General features: G+C 38.7%; 1 long non-coding RNA gene across 1 annotated transcript; it reads left to right on the forward strand.

Moving 5' to 3' along the window:
- The first annotated feature begins 17,308 nt into the window (after positions 1–17,308).
- Positions 17,309–17,753, forward strand: LOC117273493 (uncharacterized). Its single transcript, XR_004503497.1, has 2 exons — positions 17,309–17,570; positions 17,641–17,753. It is a non-coding gene; the product is annotated as an uncharacterized lncRNA (long non-coding RNA).
- The last annotated feature ends 900 nt before the right edge of the window (positions 17,754–18,653 follow it).

Genomic DNA, 18,653 nt, shown 5'->3' on the forward strand with positions numbered 1-18,653 from the left:
GGATTCAAATTTTGATGATTTCAATAGCTCCGTATGGTGATTTTGGACTTAGGAGCGTGTCCGAAAAATTATTTGAAGGTCCGTAGTGGAATTTGGCTTGAATTGCCGAAAGTTAAATTTTTGAAAAGTTTGACCGGGAGGTTGACTTTTTGATATCGAGGTCGAAATCCGATTCTGGAAATTAGACTAGGTCCGTAATGTGAAATGTGACTTGTGTGCAAAATTTGAGGTCAATCGGACGTGATTTGATAGGTTCCGGAGTCATTTGTAGAAATTAAAAATTTCAAAGTTCATTAGGCTTGAATTGGGGTGTAATTCATTGTTTTAGCGCTGTTTTAGGTGATTTGAGGGTTCGACTAAGTTCGTATGATATTTTAGGACTTGTTGGTATATTTGGTTGAGGTCCTGAGGGGCTCGGGTGAGTTTCGGATGGTTAACGGGTTGGATTTTGGACTTGGAACTTTGTTGGAATTTTTTTGATGCACCATCTTGTTTCCTTTATCGCGTTCGCGAGTGGAGCCTCGCGTTCGCGAAGAGGAATTCCAGGCAGGCAGGATTTACTCTTCGCGTTCGCGAGGTGGTCTCGCGTTCGCGAAGAGGAGCTAGGTTGTGCATCGCGTTCGCGAAGGGGAGCTCGCGTTCGCGAAGAAGGGCTCCGTAAAGCATCGCGTTTTGTTCTCGCGTTCGCGAAGAACAAATGTTGGAAAGCACATTTTGTGCTTCGCGAACGCGAGGGACCTGTCACGTTCGCGAAGAAGAGAGGTCTGGAGAGAAAGTTTTAGTTCAGAAATACATTTTTAACGATTGGGAGCTCGGATTGAGGCGATTTTTGGGCGACTTTTAGAGGAAACAACAGAGTAAGTGTTCTTAACTCAATATTGGTTAAATTACCCGAATCCATGGTTGTTTTTATCATTTAATTAGTGAAATAAGTTAAAAAAGTTTGAAAACCCTCTTAGTTTAAATTGAGGATTTGAAGGCCGAGTTGTGGTCGGATTTGAGTAATTTTGGTATAGTTGGAATCGTGATTGAATGGGGGTTCGAAATTTTATGATTTTTACTGGATTCCGAGACGTGGGCCCCACGGGTGATTTTTGGGGCGTATTGTGGATTTTTGGAAAATATTATTATTTTGATATGAAATTAATTCCTATAATTTTTGTGGGCTGAATCAAATTATTTTGACTAGATTCGAGCCGTTTGGAAGTTGATACGCGTATAATGGGATTTCTGGAGCATTGTTTAGCTTGCTCGACATTGGATTTGACTTGTTCGAGGTAAGTAACTCTTCTAATCTTGGAGTTGAGGGTATGAACCCTGAATATATGTATTATGTGAATTTTTGGGAGGTGACGCACATGTTAGGTGACGGGCGTGTGGACGTGCACTATAGAAATTGTGACATAATTATTTCTGTGGAATTTTATAGTTAAATAATCTTGGCATTTTCCATGCGATTTTATGAGTTAAAGAAATTAAGCTGAAAAGCATATTAAAATCATGATTAAGGCTATGTGCTAGTCCTATTGGGACCCACAGAGGTCATATTGCTGTGAATTATTTATTTTAAATTAAAAATTCATACTGAGTCATATTCATTTCATTGCATATCATAACTCAGTTTAATGACTCTATTTTGATGCATATAAATGTTTTGGGCCGATTGCCATGTTTTACTGAAATGCCCGAGTGGCTTGAGAGGTTTATGACCGAGTGAGGCCGAGGGCCTGATTTGTGAGGATGAGTATGGATTGTGGCTGCCCGCCTGCAACATACTTTATTATTATAGCACGTGAGTTGTCCGTGCATCACGTGAGTTGTCCGTGCAGATTATAGCGCTTGGGCTGAAGGAGCCCCTTCGGAGTCTGTACACACCCCCAGTGAGCGCAAGTACCTATTGAGTGAGAGTGCCGAGTGCTGAGTGATTGGGAGGCATGAGTGATTGTGAGGTATGCCCGAGTGGCAAGAGTGATTGTGAGGTATGCCCAAGTGGCAAGAGTGATTGTGAGGTATGCCCGAGTGGCAAGAGTGATTGTGAGGTATGCCCGAGTGGCATGAGTGACTGTGAGGTTTGCCCGAGGGACTGTATATGAGTGATGTTCTGCCCGAGGGGCTGTTTATGATTTTATCACTGAATTGCATCGCATTGGCATGCACATATGACATACAGGCATAGAGATGTATTTTTTCTCATGCTGTACAACATCACATCATTCATGATTTCTCACACATTTTTGACAGATGGGCATAGTGATGCATTTGTTTTACACGGGTTATCCGGAAGGAAAATGAAACATATTATTTATTATTGAGAAGATCTTTGGAGAAATTTATTGTTTTCAAACTATTCATATTATTGGCAACTTCGGCAAACGATTTGGGTTTTTACTGATGTATTTGAAAGAAAGAACTACTATTTTTTTTGAAATCATTACTTGGCTGAGTATTTTATCCCTGAGTTACTTTTGGTATTATTTGCTTTATGTTGTTATGGATTATTGTAGACTATTAGTTTTGGACCCGACCTTGGTGGAAGCTCGTCACTACTTTCAACCTACAGCTATGTTTGTTACTTACTTAGTACATGGGGTCGGTTGTACTGATACTACACTTCTGCACATTGCGTGCAGATGTTGGCTGATGTTGTTGCTGTGCTCGATGGTTGCTGGATTTGAAGATGTACCTGCGTTCTTGTTGTAGCTGCCTCTTGTTCAGGGTAGCCTTATATTTATAAAAGCTCTGTTTATGTATTATTCAAACAGACTATGTATTTATTTTATTTTTGCTTTGTATACTCTATTCTTAGAAGCTCATACTTTGTACTACCAGTTCTTGGGGAGATGTATCGGTTTTAGATATTTTCTTTCAATTAATTTCATTGGAATTGGATAGTTGAAAATTGGCTTACCTAACGGGTTGTGTTAAGTGCCATCACGACTAGTGGGATTTTGGGTCGTGACATGTACGTATATCAATAGATAATTCTACTACACAGTTCCATGGAATTTGACCAAGTCACAATTCTTACGGTGAACGCCCACACGCCCGTCATCTAGTATGTGCGTCGCCTCAAAACCACTAAGCCTTAAAACTGTTACTTACCTCACACCGTGAAATTCTTATTCCACTAAGCCTTTGCCTCGTGAATTGGCCTCCAAACGCCTCGAATCTAGCCACAAATAATTCGTTTCAGTCAATAAAATTTATTGGAATTAATTTCATGAGAAAATACTAATTTTCCATAAAAATCTAAAATTTAGCTCAAAAATAGCCCACGGGGCCCACGTCTCGGAACCCAACAAAAGTTACAAAATCCGAAAGCCTATTCAACCACGAGTCTAACCATACCAATTTTACAAAAATCCGACCTCAACTCGACCTCCAAACCTTCAAATCTTATTTTCAAATCCCTAAGTTCAAACCCCCGATTTATACCTCAAAAATATGTAATCTAGTCGGATTATTCGATGATAATTCAATATTATGGAGTAGAAATGATCACAAGGGACTTACCTCAAATTTTCCCGTGAAAACCTTGCTCAAAAATCGCCAAAACCGAGCTTGATATGCCCAAAAATGGCAAAAGCTCGGGACTCCTCCAATTTTATTCTGTCCAGGCCCTGTCGCACCTGCGACGAGATTAGCGGCATCTGCAGTCTCGCATGTGCGACTAAATGTCCGCATCTACGATCCCCCAAAAGGTTCCCTCCGCTTCTGCGCGTTCCTCTTCGCACCTGCAACCTCGCAGGTGCAGAAATTTCTTTGCACCTGCGACTACTGCTCCTCTTCACGTCTGGTCGATTCTGCGATGGCTGGTGTGCACATGCGACTTCGCACCTGCGATCAGACCTCCGCAGGTGCAAAAATACTAGAAGCAAAATTTCCAACAATGGTCTTAAGTCCGAATTTGATCCGTTAACTATCCGAAACTCACCCGAGGCCCCCGGAACCTCAACCAAATATAACAACAAGTCCTAAAATATCATACGAACTTAGTCGAACCCTCAAATCACCTCACACAAAGCTAAAACCATGAATTACACCCCAATTCAAGCCTAATGAACTTTGAAATTTTCAATTTCTACAAACGACTCCAAAAATTATCAAATCATGTCCTATTGACCTCAAATTTTGCACACAAGTCATAAATGACATAACAGACCTATTCAAATTATCAGAATCAGATTTCGACCCCGATATCAAAAAGTCAACCCCCGGTCAAACTTCCCAAAAATTTGACTTTCGCCATTTCAAGCTTAATTCCACTATGGACCTCCAAATAATTTTCCGGACACGCTCCTAAGTACAAAATCATCATACGGAGCTATTAGAATTATCATAATTTGAATCCGAGGTCGTTTACACATAAGTCTCCATCCGGTCGACCTTTCTAACTTAAATTTTTAATTATGAGACAAAGTGTCTCATTTCACTCCGAATTCCTTCCGGACCCGAACCAACTAACCCGATAAGTCATAAATCAACTGTAAAGCATAAATTGAGAAGAAAATGGGGGAATGGGGTTATAATACTCAAAACGACCGGTCGGGTCATTACATTCTCCCCATCTTAAACAAACGTTCGTTCTCGAATGGGTTTAGGATCATACCTGGAGTCTCAAATAAATGTGGATATTTGCTCCACATCTCTTGCTCAATCTCCCAAGTAGCTTCTCCGACTGGCTGGCCTCTCCACTGTACCTTCACTGATGTTATGTTCTTTGACCTCAACTTTCGAACCTGCCAGTCTAAAATAGCCACCGGCTCCACATCATAAGTCAAATTACCGTCCAACTGCACTGTACTGAAATCCAGAATATGAGACGAATCCCCGACATACTTTTGAAGCATGGATACATGGAACACTGGATGAACACCTGATAAACTAGGTGGCAAAGCAAGTTCATAAGCCACCATTCCAATTTTCTTAAGTATCTCAAAAGGCCCAATATACCGAGGGCTCAACTTGCCCTTCCTCCCAAACCTCAACACACCCTTCATGGGTAAAATCTTGAGCAAAACCTTCTCCCCAACCATGTAAACAACATCACGAACCTTCCCGTCGGCATAACTCTTCTGTCTAGACTGTGCCGTACGAAGCCGTTCCTGAATCACTTTGACCTTCTCTAAAGCATCCTGAACCAAGTCAGTACCCAATCGCCTAGCCTTACCCGACTCAAACCAACCCACCGGAGACTGGCATCATCTCCCATACAAAGCCTCATACTGAGCCATCTGAATACTCTGGTAGCTGTTATTGTAAGCAAACTCCGCGAGTGGCAGAAATTGATCCCAAGAACCCCCAAAATCAATGACACAAGCGCGTAACATATCCTCCAATATCTGAATAGTGCGCTCGGACTGTGCGTCCGTCTGAGGGTGAAATGCTGTACTCAACTAAACCTGTGTGCCCAATTCTCGCTGCACTCCAAGATGACATTAAAATCTACCATATCAAGAAGTAGAAGATCCACGCTAGTTTCAAAACTCCTAATAGTAACCACACACGAACGATAGAAATGATCTACAATGATAGAATCCCCCACCGGTGTGGACACGTGCACAGAAGCAATCAAGGAATCAAGAGGCACAACCAAATATGAAGCAAAGTAGAAGGACACATAGGAATAAGTAGATCCTGGATCAAATAAAACTCAAGCATCTCTATGGCAAACTGGAACCATACCTGTGATCACGGCATCGGATGACTCGGCCTCAGGACTAGATGGAAAAGCATAAAATCAAGGCTGGACCCTACCACTCGGAGCTACATCTCTGGGATGGCCTCTAACTGGCTTGCCTCCACATCTAACAACCTGACCTCCACCTCTAGCTGTCTGACCCCTGCCCCTAACTGGCCAGGCGGGCGATAGAGCAACCGGTGCCGTATGATGGCACAAGAATCATGCTGATATATGCTGCTTTACAACCTAGGGCAATACCTCCTGATGTGACCAATGTTCCCACACTCATAACACACATCCTGTTGTTGTGGTTGCTGAAACTGAAGCTGACCTGAACGGGGCAGATAACTACTGTAGTGACTCTAGAGCAGTGGTACACTGATAGGAGCTGGATGTGCACTAAATGTCGGCTGCCCAGAGTAAGTCATAATCGAACCATGACTCCCTGAAGCACCGTAAGATGCCTGAAGTGCTGAATAAAATGGCCTGGTAGGATGACCGCTACCATAAGTACCTCTGCTGTAACGACCCGACTTGTCGTTTTGTGAATTGGCATCTCGTTCAGCGACTTAAGGTCCCGGCAGCATTTTGATGTGTATTATGACTTTTATGTATGGTCAAGTTTGATTTTCGGATGATTCAGGATTAAATTGGAAGAACAATTCTTATTTAAGAAGCTTAAAAGAAAAGAGTTAGTCGGAGAGTTGACTTTTGAGCAAACGACTCCGAAATGGAATTTCGATGGTTTCAATAGCTCTGTATGGTTATTTTGGACTTAGGAGGGTGTCCGTATATTTATTTGGAAGTTCGTAGTTGAATTTGGCTTGAAATGGCAAAAGTTGGAATTGGAAGGTTTGGAAGTTTGATCAGGACTTGACTTTGGTGATATCAGGGTTGGAATGTGACTCCGAGAGTTGGATTAGTTTCGTTATGTATTTGGAACTTGCATGCAAAATGATTTGACGCCATTCTGGGGTTAATTTGATATGTTTCAGCAAGAGTTTTGGAAGTTGAAAGATTTAAAATTTTATGAGTTCGATTTGTGGTGTGATTTTTAGTTTCGACGTTGTTTGATGTGGTTTGAGGCCTCGAGCAGGTCCGCATTATGGTTTAGGACTCGTTGGTATATTTGGTTGAGGTCCCGAGTGGCTCAGGTGAGTTTTGGGGAGAGTTTTGAATGTGTTTGGGCATTTTGGCACTCTGACGATGTTATGGGACAGTTGAAGTGCGGAGGGCACATTTTAGAGTGCAGAAGTGCGGCCGCAAAATCCTAAAGTGATGTAGTAGTAGCAATTGTGCGGACCGCACTTGAAGATGTGCAGACCGCAGTTGAAATTGTGCGGTCCGCAGAATTCTTCTCGCGGCCGCAGAAAGGTGATTTCGCAGATTCGATGGTCCGACTTCAGAAACTTATATCCTTTAATCTACAAAGAATTTGGAGATGATTCAAACACAAAAGTTGTAGCCCTTTGAATGTAGTTTCTATAAAGATATACCATTAATCATTTGGAGTGTGACCGCAACACCTGGGATGTGCGACCACATAGGAAAATGTGCGGTCAGCACAATGGGGATCAGATTTTGTACTATATGAACGAGGGTTTCATCTCATTTTTTATTTTTGGACTTTGGGAGCTCGGTTTGCGGCGATCTTTCGTGGGATTTTCAAGAAAATCATCGGGGTAAGTGATTCTAACTCGGATTTGGTTAATATACATGAATATATCATTGTTTTCATCATTTAATTAGTATTTTGAGATGGAAATTTGGGAAAATTTTTAAAAATTTTATAAAAAGAAAATTTAAGATTTGGAGGTCGATTCGTTATAGGTATTTGGTAAATTTGGTATGGTTGAACTCTTATCGGAATGGGTATTCAGATTTCGTAAAATTTCTATCGGGTTTCGAGAGGCGGGCCCCGCGTTGACTTTTTAATGTGAAATTTTAAGTTGACATTTTATTATCCGGAATTTATTTTCGATGAATTTTAATGAAGTTATACAATTAATTTGGTTAGATTTGAGCTGTCTGGAGGTCAATTCAAGCAAGAAGGTAATTTTGGTATATCGGTCTAATTTTAAAAAATAAAGTAAGTATCTTGCCTAACCTTGAGTGGGGGAATTACCCCTTAGGCATTGAGTCTTATGTGGAAAACTGTGTAATTTAAAACCATGTATGCGAGGTGACGAGTTTGTACTTGGTTTATATGTGCAAATTATATCGGTTAAAATTCTTAGACGCCCTTATGTATTAAATTGGAAATTATTGGCACTTATTAAATCCTCTATTTGTCATTCCTAAATCCTTGTTTGTTGAATTTATTTTTCTATGATGATTTGGTGTGATTGCCACCTTGATATTTATGTGAATACCGTGTTTTTGTTGAGTTGATATTTTCTGGAGATAATTTCATTATGGATTATTCATTTACAAATAATTTATTAAATAATTTTAAAATGAGGCATTAATCTATTTGCCAAAAATTTGGATTAAAGAAGGCGTTGTTCCTTGATGAATTACTTTTCAGTTCATGCTGTTGAAATTGGTATTGAGTTATAAAGGCCATAAATCATATTGAGGCAAAGTTTTAAATTGTGAAATATTATTTTGTTGAGTTGTTCACTCCCGAATATTTTATTAAAATTTTGTGCACATTATGGTCGAGCCATGTGCTCTTTATTGTAGAAAATAATGTGTTGTTGATTCTTGTGGCAAGTTGTAATATTTGAGCACTTGATGTGCAATGTGTGATATGGTGTAATATTTGATCACTTGAGGTGCAGTTTATGAGATGTTGTGATATTAGCACATGATATTGTTGGGAGGTTTGTTCGGGTATTTGCACGAGGTTTCTACCATGCTATTATTATTATTGATATATGCACATGTGGCGTGACAAGGCGGGCTATATATATATATATATATATATATATATATATATGTATGGGTTTGTAAATGTGGCGAGACAAGGTGGGAATTTTATTATGTGCGTGCGGCGAGACAAGGTGGGCATTTATTTTATTATTGCGCACGTGGCGAGACAAGGTGGTCTATGTCGGGGATTGATTTGTGATGGCCTGGGGGCATTGTTCTTTATTGAAATTTATTTATGATTTGGGACTACGAGCCGGTACCTCGGGAGTGCCCTTTTGTTGATATTTCGCTATGGCTGCACTTGCCTTTGGTTATTTTGTTTTTCCGTAATATGCAAATTTTTGTGTTCTCCGTGATATATTATTTGTCGTAATATTAAGTGTTTTGTATTTCTTGTAGTATTGTGTTGACTTTGGCTTTTTCGTACGAGACTCTGAGGATTTGTATTTCTGGTCTGTACTTGTTCTTGATGATTGAGTTGTTTTGAATAAAAGAAATTACTATTATGTTTTAATTTAATAAGTTGTACATCCAAATCAGTAGCTTATCTGATACTTTATTAATTGAAACGTCATTTTCTTCACCCAAACGAGTTCAAAAATAAACTCATTTCTTTGTTGATTTCTTAGTTGGTCTAAAAATTATAAATTTACTTTATTGAAAATAAATTGATCCTGCGGATCTTATATACATTGATATTTTGGTACGTGAGTTGTCCATGCGGTTGTAATAGAGATATGGGCACGAGGTGCCGTGAAAATATGAAAGTGGGCTGAGACCCGTATTTTATAATTATGAAATGAGGTGTCACAGAGCGATTTTTATTTGGAAGAATTATACTCGGAGGATATTTATTTGAAAGAATTATATTCGAAAGATTTTTATTTGAAAAATTTTTATGTGAAAGATTTATATTTGAAGAACTTGATTAATTGGTTGTACTTGTGTTCCTTATTAGTTTGAACAATATTTATGGTGTTCTTGTTGCCCTGTTGTTCATATCCCAAATTGATCTTTGTTGCCATCACTGCTACTTGTTTTCTATTATCCCTGTATATTACTATATTGCACAGGTTAAATGACTAGTGAGTGTCTTGATTGTACCTCGTCACTACTCCACCGAGGTTAGTCTTGATACATACAGGGTACCGACTATGGTGTACTCATACCACACTTTTGTACATTTTTGTGCAGAGCCAAGTATTGGAGATATCAGATTCGGACAGAGATTAGAGTGTGATTGCAAGGATTCAAGATAGGGTTGCTTGGTCGTCGCAGTCCCTTGGAGTCTTTCTATTTTTATTGTACTATCCACTTTTATTCGAACAGTATTGTATATTCGATCCTTGGGATCACTGCATGTACTCAATTAGAGTTCGTGACTCAGTATTACCAGTCTTGGGAGGTTGTTAATTAATTCCGTTGTTGGTTTTAATTATCTTATAAAAAAAATGGCTCGAAATGTAATTGTAATCGGCTTACCTAGTCTTAGAGACTAAGTGCCATCACGACGCATGTGGTGGGATTTTGGGTCGTGACAAGTTGGTATCAGAGCTCTAGGTTCAAAGGTTCTACGAGTCACGAACGGGTTTAGTAGAGTCTTGCGGATCGGTACGGAGACGTCTGTACTTATCTTCGAGAGGCTACCGAACTGTTAGGAAATTTCCACTTCTTTCATTCCTATCGTGCGAATTTATTGATTTTTGAATTTGAGCCTTTGTATCTCTATTCTCTCACAAATAGTGAGGACATGTGCTACCGGGTCAGCTGAGCAAACACCGCGCATACTGCTAGGGCCGCAAGAGGCCGGGGCCGAGGTAGAAGCCAAGGTATAGGCCGAGGAAGGGCACGTGTCACAGCTAGCACCTGTCAGAGTAACAATCGAGGAGCTGCTAGTAGCTCCGATTGGGGGACAGGTACCGGAAGCACCTGTTGTTACCCCCGAACTTCAGGAGATTTTAGCACAATTCCTAAACATGTTTGGTACATTAACGCAGTCAGGATTGATCTCCTTTTCACCAAATATTTCACAGATAGAGTGGGGAGATCAGACTCCTACCGCCTGTACTCCAGAGCAATAGGTTCACATTGGTCAGGTTCCGTGTATAGTACCGATACAACATGTTATTTCGGTTCATCCTGAGTTCAGGCCAGAGGCATCAGAAGAAGAACAAAAGAGACTTGAGAGATTTAAGAGGTATAGTCCACCTACCTTCAGTGGCACAGCTACCGAGGATGCCCAGGGATTTCTATAAATATGTCATTGTATTCTCCGCACCATGGGTATTGTGGAAGTGAGTGGAGTTGCCTTTACTACATTTAAGTTGTCAGGAGCAGCGTATTAGTGGTGGCAAGTTTATGAAGAAGGTAGACCAGCCGATGCAATGCCACCAACTTGGGCTCAATTTTCGGAGATATTTTTGAAAGAGTTTGTTCCACAGATTCTCCGGGATGCGTGGCTCATAGAGTTTAAACGGTTGCGTCAGGACACTATGACAGTGTCAGAATATGCCATCAGGTTCACTGAGTTAGCCCGTCATGCACCTACTTTGGTTCCTACCATCAGAGAGCGAGTCAGCATATTCATTGAAAGGCTCAGACATGATATCCGGTTCAGCATGGCTCGGGAGTTGCAGTCTGATACTCCATTTCAACAAGTAATGGAGATTGCCAGGATATTAGAACGTGTTCGAAGTAAGGAAAAGGAGTCTATATGAGGCCAAGAGGTCTCGAAATTTTGGAGAATTCAGTGAATTATATTCTGTAGCTATCACTCAACATGGCGGAGGCTCGGGCAGTCGGCCAGCCCAGTCCGTAATTCAGAATACTCGCGATGCTCCGGTTAGTACTTTTAGTGCACCACCGGTACGAGATTCTTACAGTGGTTATTCCAATTATCCGGCACAACCTCAGTATGAGCAGCTGCCCCCGCAGAGGGGTTGTTATGAGTGTGGTCATACCAGGCACATCATGAGAGATTGTCCCAGACTTGGGAGAGGCGAATTTCATCATAACACTCAGACTACAGGCTTTATTCCAGTTACTACCCCACATACACAGTCAGTTAGGGGTGGAGGACAGGCGGGAAAAGGGCACCCTAGAGGGGGAGGCCCGACCCATTGATAAATTTTTTATGTATGGCTAAAGTCGCTACACCAGATGGTGTCATAACTGGTATGATTTAATTCATAACAGAGAAGCCTTATTCTTATTTTGATTCAATTCTGATTATCGTAGTGAGACCTCCTATCATGCTCCATGTAGGGCGAGTTTGTGATTTGTACACCACTCACGTGTTTGTCCCTGTTGGGAGATTTGATAGTGTTAGCCCGTGTCTATCATTTTGTTTTGCACACTATTTAGGGCTTTGAGTCCAAAAGTTACTTTCTATTACTCACTACACTGGGTTTGTTATAATTTAGGGATAATTGATTTTAATTTTATGAATTATATGACCTACCGGTATGGAAGATCATTATGTGTTGTGAATTTGTTTGACATAATTTATTAAAAGAAAAAAAAGAAATGGAAAGTTTCAGTTGGCACAATGTGCATAATACTTGCGATTCAGAGTTAAGGATGGGATCCTCGCATTTTAATGTGATTTGATATGTTTAACCCGGGCTACGTGCCGCGGTGGAAGTTATATCAGGATGAGATCCTTGCGGTTAAATTCATGTGTTTTAAATTCTCCCTTTGTGAAATTAAAATTTGTATTATGGTACTAATAGAGAGTCATGTATGTTAGGCTTATTTGATAATTCTTGTATATATTTTTCTGTGCATATTTAGCCATTTCGTGCTGTAATTTTCAGTTTTAACCCACGAGGTGAGTTTCTGTGTGGCGTTAAATATGGCTCGTTAAGTCGGGTAAATAATTATGAGGTCTTCATGCCTCACATTTTGCTGTCAGTGTTGTGAAAATTTGAAATGAGGGTTTGATTAATATGAGGTTAATTGATGATGCCAAAATTAATTATGAACATCTATTATGACCAGAGATGTGATTATGGGCATACGTATGATGTGTGCATAACAATAGCCGGTTAAGACTAATACTGTGTGTTGATGCGAAAAATCAGTCCTCTTTAAAATGTTTGGAGTGTAAGAAATTTGGTTTTAAAGTTTATAAGTATGGATAAAAGAAGTAATCTTCAACTAAGATGGCATTGTCGGATCCATGTTAAATTTACGGTGACATTGAATCACCCGCGAGTATGTGTGTAGTAAATACACTTAGTAAATTAAAGTCCTCAGAAAGATTCTTGGCACGTTCGAGGACGAACGTATGTTTAAGAGGGGGAGAATGTAATGACCCGACTTGTCGTTTTGTGAATTAGCATCTCGTTCAGCGACTTAAGGTCCCGAGCAACTTTTTGATATGTATTATGACTTGTGTGTGTGGTCGAGTTTGGTTTTCGGACGATTCAGGATCAAATTGTAAGAACAATTCTTATTTAAGAAGCTTAAAAGAAAAGATTTGACCAAAGAGTTGACTTTTGAGCAAACGACTCCAAAATGAAATTTCGATAGTTCCAATAGCTCCATATGGTTATTTTGCACTTAGGAGTGTGTCCGGATATTTATTTGGAAGTCCATAGTTAATTTTGGCTTGAAATGGCGAAAGTTAGAATTGGAAGGTTTGGAAGTTTGACCGGGACTTGACTTTGGTGATATCGGGGTCGGAATGTGATTCCGAGAGTTGTATTAGCTTCGTTATGTCATTTGGAACTTGCATGCTAAAATATTTGATGCCATTCCGGGTTAATTTGATATGTTTCGGCACGAGTTTTGGAAGTTAGAAGATTTGAAAATTTATGAGTTCGATTTGTGGTGCGATTTATAGTTTCGACGTTGTTTGATGTGGTTTGAGGCATCAAGAAGGTTCGCGTTATATTTTAGGACTTGTTGGTATGTTTGGTTAAGGTTCCGAATGGCTCAGGTGAGTTTCGGGTTGAGTTTTGAACGAGTTTGGGCATTTCGGCACTCTGACGATGTTATGTGACAGTTGAAGTGTGAAGGGCACATTTTAAAGTGCAAAAAGGCGGCCACAAAATCCCAAAGTGTTGTAGCAATAGGAATTGTCCGGACCGCACTTGAAGATGTGCAGACCGCAGTTGAAAATGTGCGGTCCGCAGAATTTTTCTTGCGGCCGCAGAAAGGTGATTTCGTTGATTCGATAGTCCGACTTCAGAAACTTATATCCTTTAATCTACAAAGAATTTAAAGATGATTCAAACACAAATTTTAGCCCTTTTGAATCTAGTTTCCAGAACGATATACCATTAATCATTTGGACATTCGTAGAGAAAGTTATGGTGAATTTACTGAAGCCTGGTAGTGCAGAGCTGCTGAAGTGCGGCTGCACAATTTGGAGTGTGACCGCAGCACCTGGGATGGGCGACCGCACAAGAAAATCTGCGGTCAGCACAATGGGGATCAGATTTTGTACTATATGAACGAGGGTTTCATCTCATTTTTTATTTTTGGACTTTGGGAGCTTGGTTTGTGGCGCTTTTTCGTGGGATTTTCAAGAAACTCATCTAGGTAAATGATTCTAATTCGGATTTAGTTAATATGCATGAATATATCATTATTTTCATCATTTAATTAGTATTTTGAGATGAAAATTTGGAAAAAATTGTACAAATTTATAAAACAAAAATTTAAGATTTGGAGGTCGATTCGTTATCGGAATTTAGTAAATTTGGTATGGTTGAACTCGTATCGGAATGGGTGTTCGGATTTCATAAAAATTCTGTCGGGTTCCGAGAGGCGGGCCCCGCGTTGACTTTTTAATGTGAAATTTTAAGTTGACATTTTATTATCCAGAATTTATTTTTGATGAATTTTAATGAAGTTATACAATTAATTTGGTTAGATTTGAGCTGTCTGGAGGTCAATTCAAGCAAGAAGGCGATTTTAGAATATCGAAAATTACCCCTTAAGCAAGAATGCGATTCAAGTAAGTATCTTACCTAACCTTGAGTGGGAAAATTACCCCTTAGGCATTGAGTCTTATGTGGAAAACTGTGTAATTGAAAACCATGTACGCGAGGTGACGAGTACGTACTTATTTTATATGTGCAAATTATATCGGTTAAAATTCTTAGACGCCCTTATGTATTAAATTAAAAATTATTGGCACTTATTAAATCCTCTATTTGTCATGCCTAAATCCTTGTTTGTTGAATTTATTTTTATATGATAATTTAGTATGATTGCCACCTTGATTTTTATGTGAATCCTGTTTTTGTTGAGTTGATATTTTCTGGAGATAATTTCATTATGGATTATTCATTTGCAAATAATTTGTTAAATAATTTTAAAATGAGGCATTAATCTATTTACCAAAAACTTGGATTAAAGAAGGCGCTGTTCCTTGATGAATTACTTTCCAGTTCATGCTGTTGAAATTGGTATTGAGTTATAAATGTAGTAAATCATATTGAGGCAAAGTGTTAAATTGTGAAATATTATTTTGTTGAGTTGTTCACTCTTGAATATTTTGTTCAGATTTTGTGCACATTATGGTCGAGCAATGGGCTCCTTATTGTAGAAAATAAAATATTGTTGATTCTTGTGGCAAGTTGTAATATTTGAGCACTTGATGTGTAATCTGTGATATGTTGTAATATTTGAGCACTTGAGGTATAATTTATGAGATGTTGTGATATTGGCACGTGATATTGTTGGGAGGTTTGTTCGGGTGTTTGTACGAGGTTTCTGTCGTGCTATTGTTACTATTGATATATGCACATGCGGCGTGACAAGGCGGGCTATATATATGTGGGTTTGTGCATGTTTCGAGACAAGGTGGAAATTTTATTATGCGCGTGTGGCAAGACAAGGCGGGCATTTATTTTATTATTGCGCACGTGGCGAGACAAGGTGGTCTATGTCGTGGATCAATTTGTGATGGCCTGGGGGCATTGTTGTTTGTTGAAATTTATTTATGATTTGGGACTACGGGGCGGTACCTCGTGAGTTTAAAATTTATTTATGATTTGGGACTACGAGGCGGTACCTCGGGAGTGCCATTTTGTTGATATTTCTCTATGACTGCACTTGCCTTTGGTTATTTTGTTTTACCATAATATGTAAATTTTTGTGTTCTCCGTGATATATTATTTGGCTTAATATTAAGTGTTTTGTATTTCTTGTAGTATTATATTGGCTTTGGCTTTTTCATACGAGACTCTGAGGATTTGTATTCCTGGACTGTACTTGTTCTTGATGTTTGAGTTATTTTGAATAAAAGAAATTACTATTATGTTTTAATTTAATAAGTTGTACATCCAAATCAGTAGCTTATCTGATGCTTTATTTTAATTGAAACATCATTTTCTTCACCCAAACGAGTTCAAAAATAAACTCATTTCTTTGTTGATTTCTTACTTGGTCTAAAAATTGTAAACTTACTTTATTGAAAATAAATTGATCCTGCGGATCTTATATACATTGATATTTTGGTACGTGAGTTGTCCGTGCGGTTATAATAGAGATATGGACACGAGATTTCGTAAAAATATGAAAGTGGGTTGAGACCCGTATTTTATGATTATGAAATGAAATGTCACAGAGTTACTTTTATTTGGAAGAATTATACTCGAATGATATTTATTTGAAAGAATTATATTCGCAAGATTTTTATTTGAAAAACTTATATGTGAAAGATTTATATTTGAAGGACTTGATTAATTGGTTATACTTGTGTTCTTTATTCGTTTGAGCAATATTTATGGTGTTCTTGTTGCCTTGTTGTTCATATCCCAGATTGATCTTTGTTGCAGTCACTTCTACTTGTTTTTTATTATCCCTGTATATTACTATATTGTACAGGTTAAATGACTAGTGAGTGTCTTGACTGTACCTCGTCACTACTCCACCGAGGTTAGTCTTGATACTTACTGGGTACCGACTGTGGTGTACTCATGCTATACTTCTGCACATTTTTGTGCAGAGCCAGGTATTGGAGTTATCGAATTCGGACAGAGATTAGAGTGTGATCGCAAGGATTCAAGTAGGGATGCTTGGTCGTCGCAGTCCCTTGAAGTCTTTTTATTTTTATTGTACTGTCCACTCTTATTCGAACAATATTATATATTCGATCCTTGGGATCACTGCATGTACTCAGTTAGAGTTCGTGACTCAGTATTACTAGTTTTGGGAGGTTGTTAATTTATTCCGTTGTTGGTTTCAATTATCCTATAAAACAAAATGGCTCGAAATGTAATTGTAATCGGCTTACCTAGTCTTAGAGACTAAGTGTCATCACGGCGGCTGTGGTGGGATTTTGGATCGTGACACCTGCCTCCAGATGAGGCGCCTCTGAAATTACCGGAATTACGAGGCCTCTTTTCAGACCCCTGCCCTCTCTCCTGTGCAAGAACCATCTTGATGCTCCTAGTAGCATTAGCAGCCGCTTGAAATGAATTCTCACTTCCGGTCTCCTTGGTGAATGCAGATATATGTGAATGCAAAATGAAATCAGCAGTTGTTTTTTCAAATGTCTGATAATTCTTTACATGGAATCATAAAGTTTCAAAGCTAGAATTTGTTATTGGTCGCAACTGATTTGGTATTGATGCATAATGACTGATTCACTTATATTATGCACCTGGCTTTATAGGTTATTTTCACTTACTGACGTGATTTATTTGTGTGCTTTTGGTCTATCTATGTTTACTGATTTGCTATGTTTGCATATGACCTTGGCTGTCACTTTGTTCAACCATGTATATAGAGCAGTCATCACATGCTCCGTCTCAAGCTCAAGCTTCATCTTCGTCTTCTGATCGACTCTCTTTATGTCATACACAGCCCATGGTTCCATCTTCATCAACTAATAGAGTCTCGGCACAGAATGTCATTCCATCTTCATCAACTAACTGAGTCTCGTCACATAATGTTATTGCATCTTCATCATCTGATGCAGTCTCTTCACTACCAACTAGACGTAGACGAGTTACAGATGACTCGGAGCCTCGTGATTGGATTGTCGATGTTATAGGTACATATAAATTAAAAATTATTTTGTTTTCCTCGATTAATATTTTTATATGGTCTTTATTTTGTTGCAGATGAATATCAAGTGATAAAATCTATTAGGTTGAAGGTTCAGGATGTCCATAACTTGGAGAATGGATTGCGTATAATTGTAGAATGTGATGAGTTTGCTCAACCTATTGGAAAATCAGCTGGCCTTCTTGCATGATTTTTGGGGCAGCTAATTTATCGCTTGCAATCTAATTTATCGCTTTGTATCAAGTTAATCCATATGTCCTTATATCCACTAACAAATTCAATTGTTATCCGATTTTGAGGGTAAACAAACTTCTTCCATCCTCTCTATTAAGAAAAAAACAAGTAAAAATCATGAAATTGCAAGGAAGTAAAAGTAAAAATTTAATAACTTCTTCCATCAAGTCGCAACATAAGGATAAAATGAGGATATTAAAATTAATAGCTTCTAAAGAGAGAAATAGTAGAGGGGGTAAATTTGATTTTTTTTTTTTTTTCCCAAGAGTACTTAGACATGTATATGGTGCTCCGTTAGTTAACGACAATGTTAGGAGGAATCTAAAGTTTAACAAAGAATAAATATAAAACATTTCGTATTGTAAAGGGTTTCAAATTAGAGAATTAACATCTTCAATCCGAATATTGCCCAAACACAGCTGTTGTTATTTTAAAACTGGGCGAATATCAAATAGTAAATAGTACTATCAATTTATTTGTATAAATGCAATCACAAGGACAAAACTGCCGCCTTCTATTTTGTGTTGGATTTTTATGCTTTTATAATAACTAGTTTCTATACTCGTGCGTTGCACGAATATTTTAAGTCAAGTATCATATAATTTGTACAAAAGATAATAAAATTTTAATCGCATGTATTCTAATAGTATCATTTGTTAGAATAATATAATGGAACTAATTAGCTACCATCATTAGTAAATTAATATGTTGATTCAAAGCGTAATTGGCTATTGCTTTGTAATTTATATGTAACTCGAATGATCTTTCGGGTCAACGGAAGAATCGTAACACCAACACCTTCAGTGGATGATCACCCAACACACATCTGTTTACT

The sequence above is a fragment of the Nicotiana tomentosiformis genome, chromosome 2 (assembly GCF_000390325.3).
Source record: "Nicotiana tomentosiformis chromosome 2, ASM39032v3, whole genome shotgun sequence".
NCBI lineage: Eukaryota > Viridiplantae > Streptophyta > Magnoliopsida > Solanales > Solanaceae > Nicotiana > Nicotiana tomentosiformis.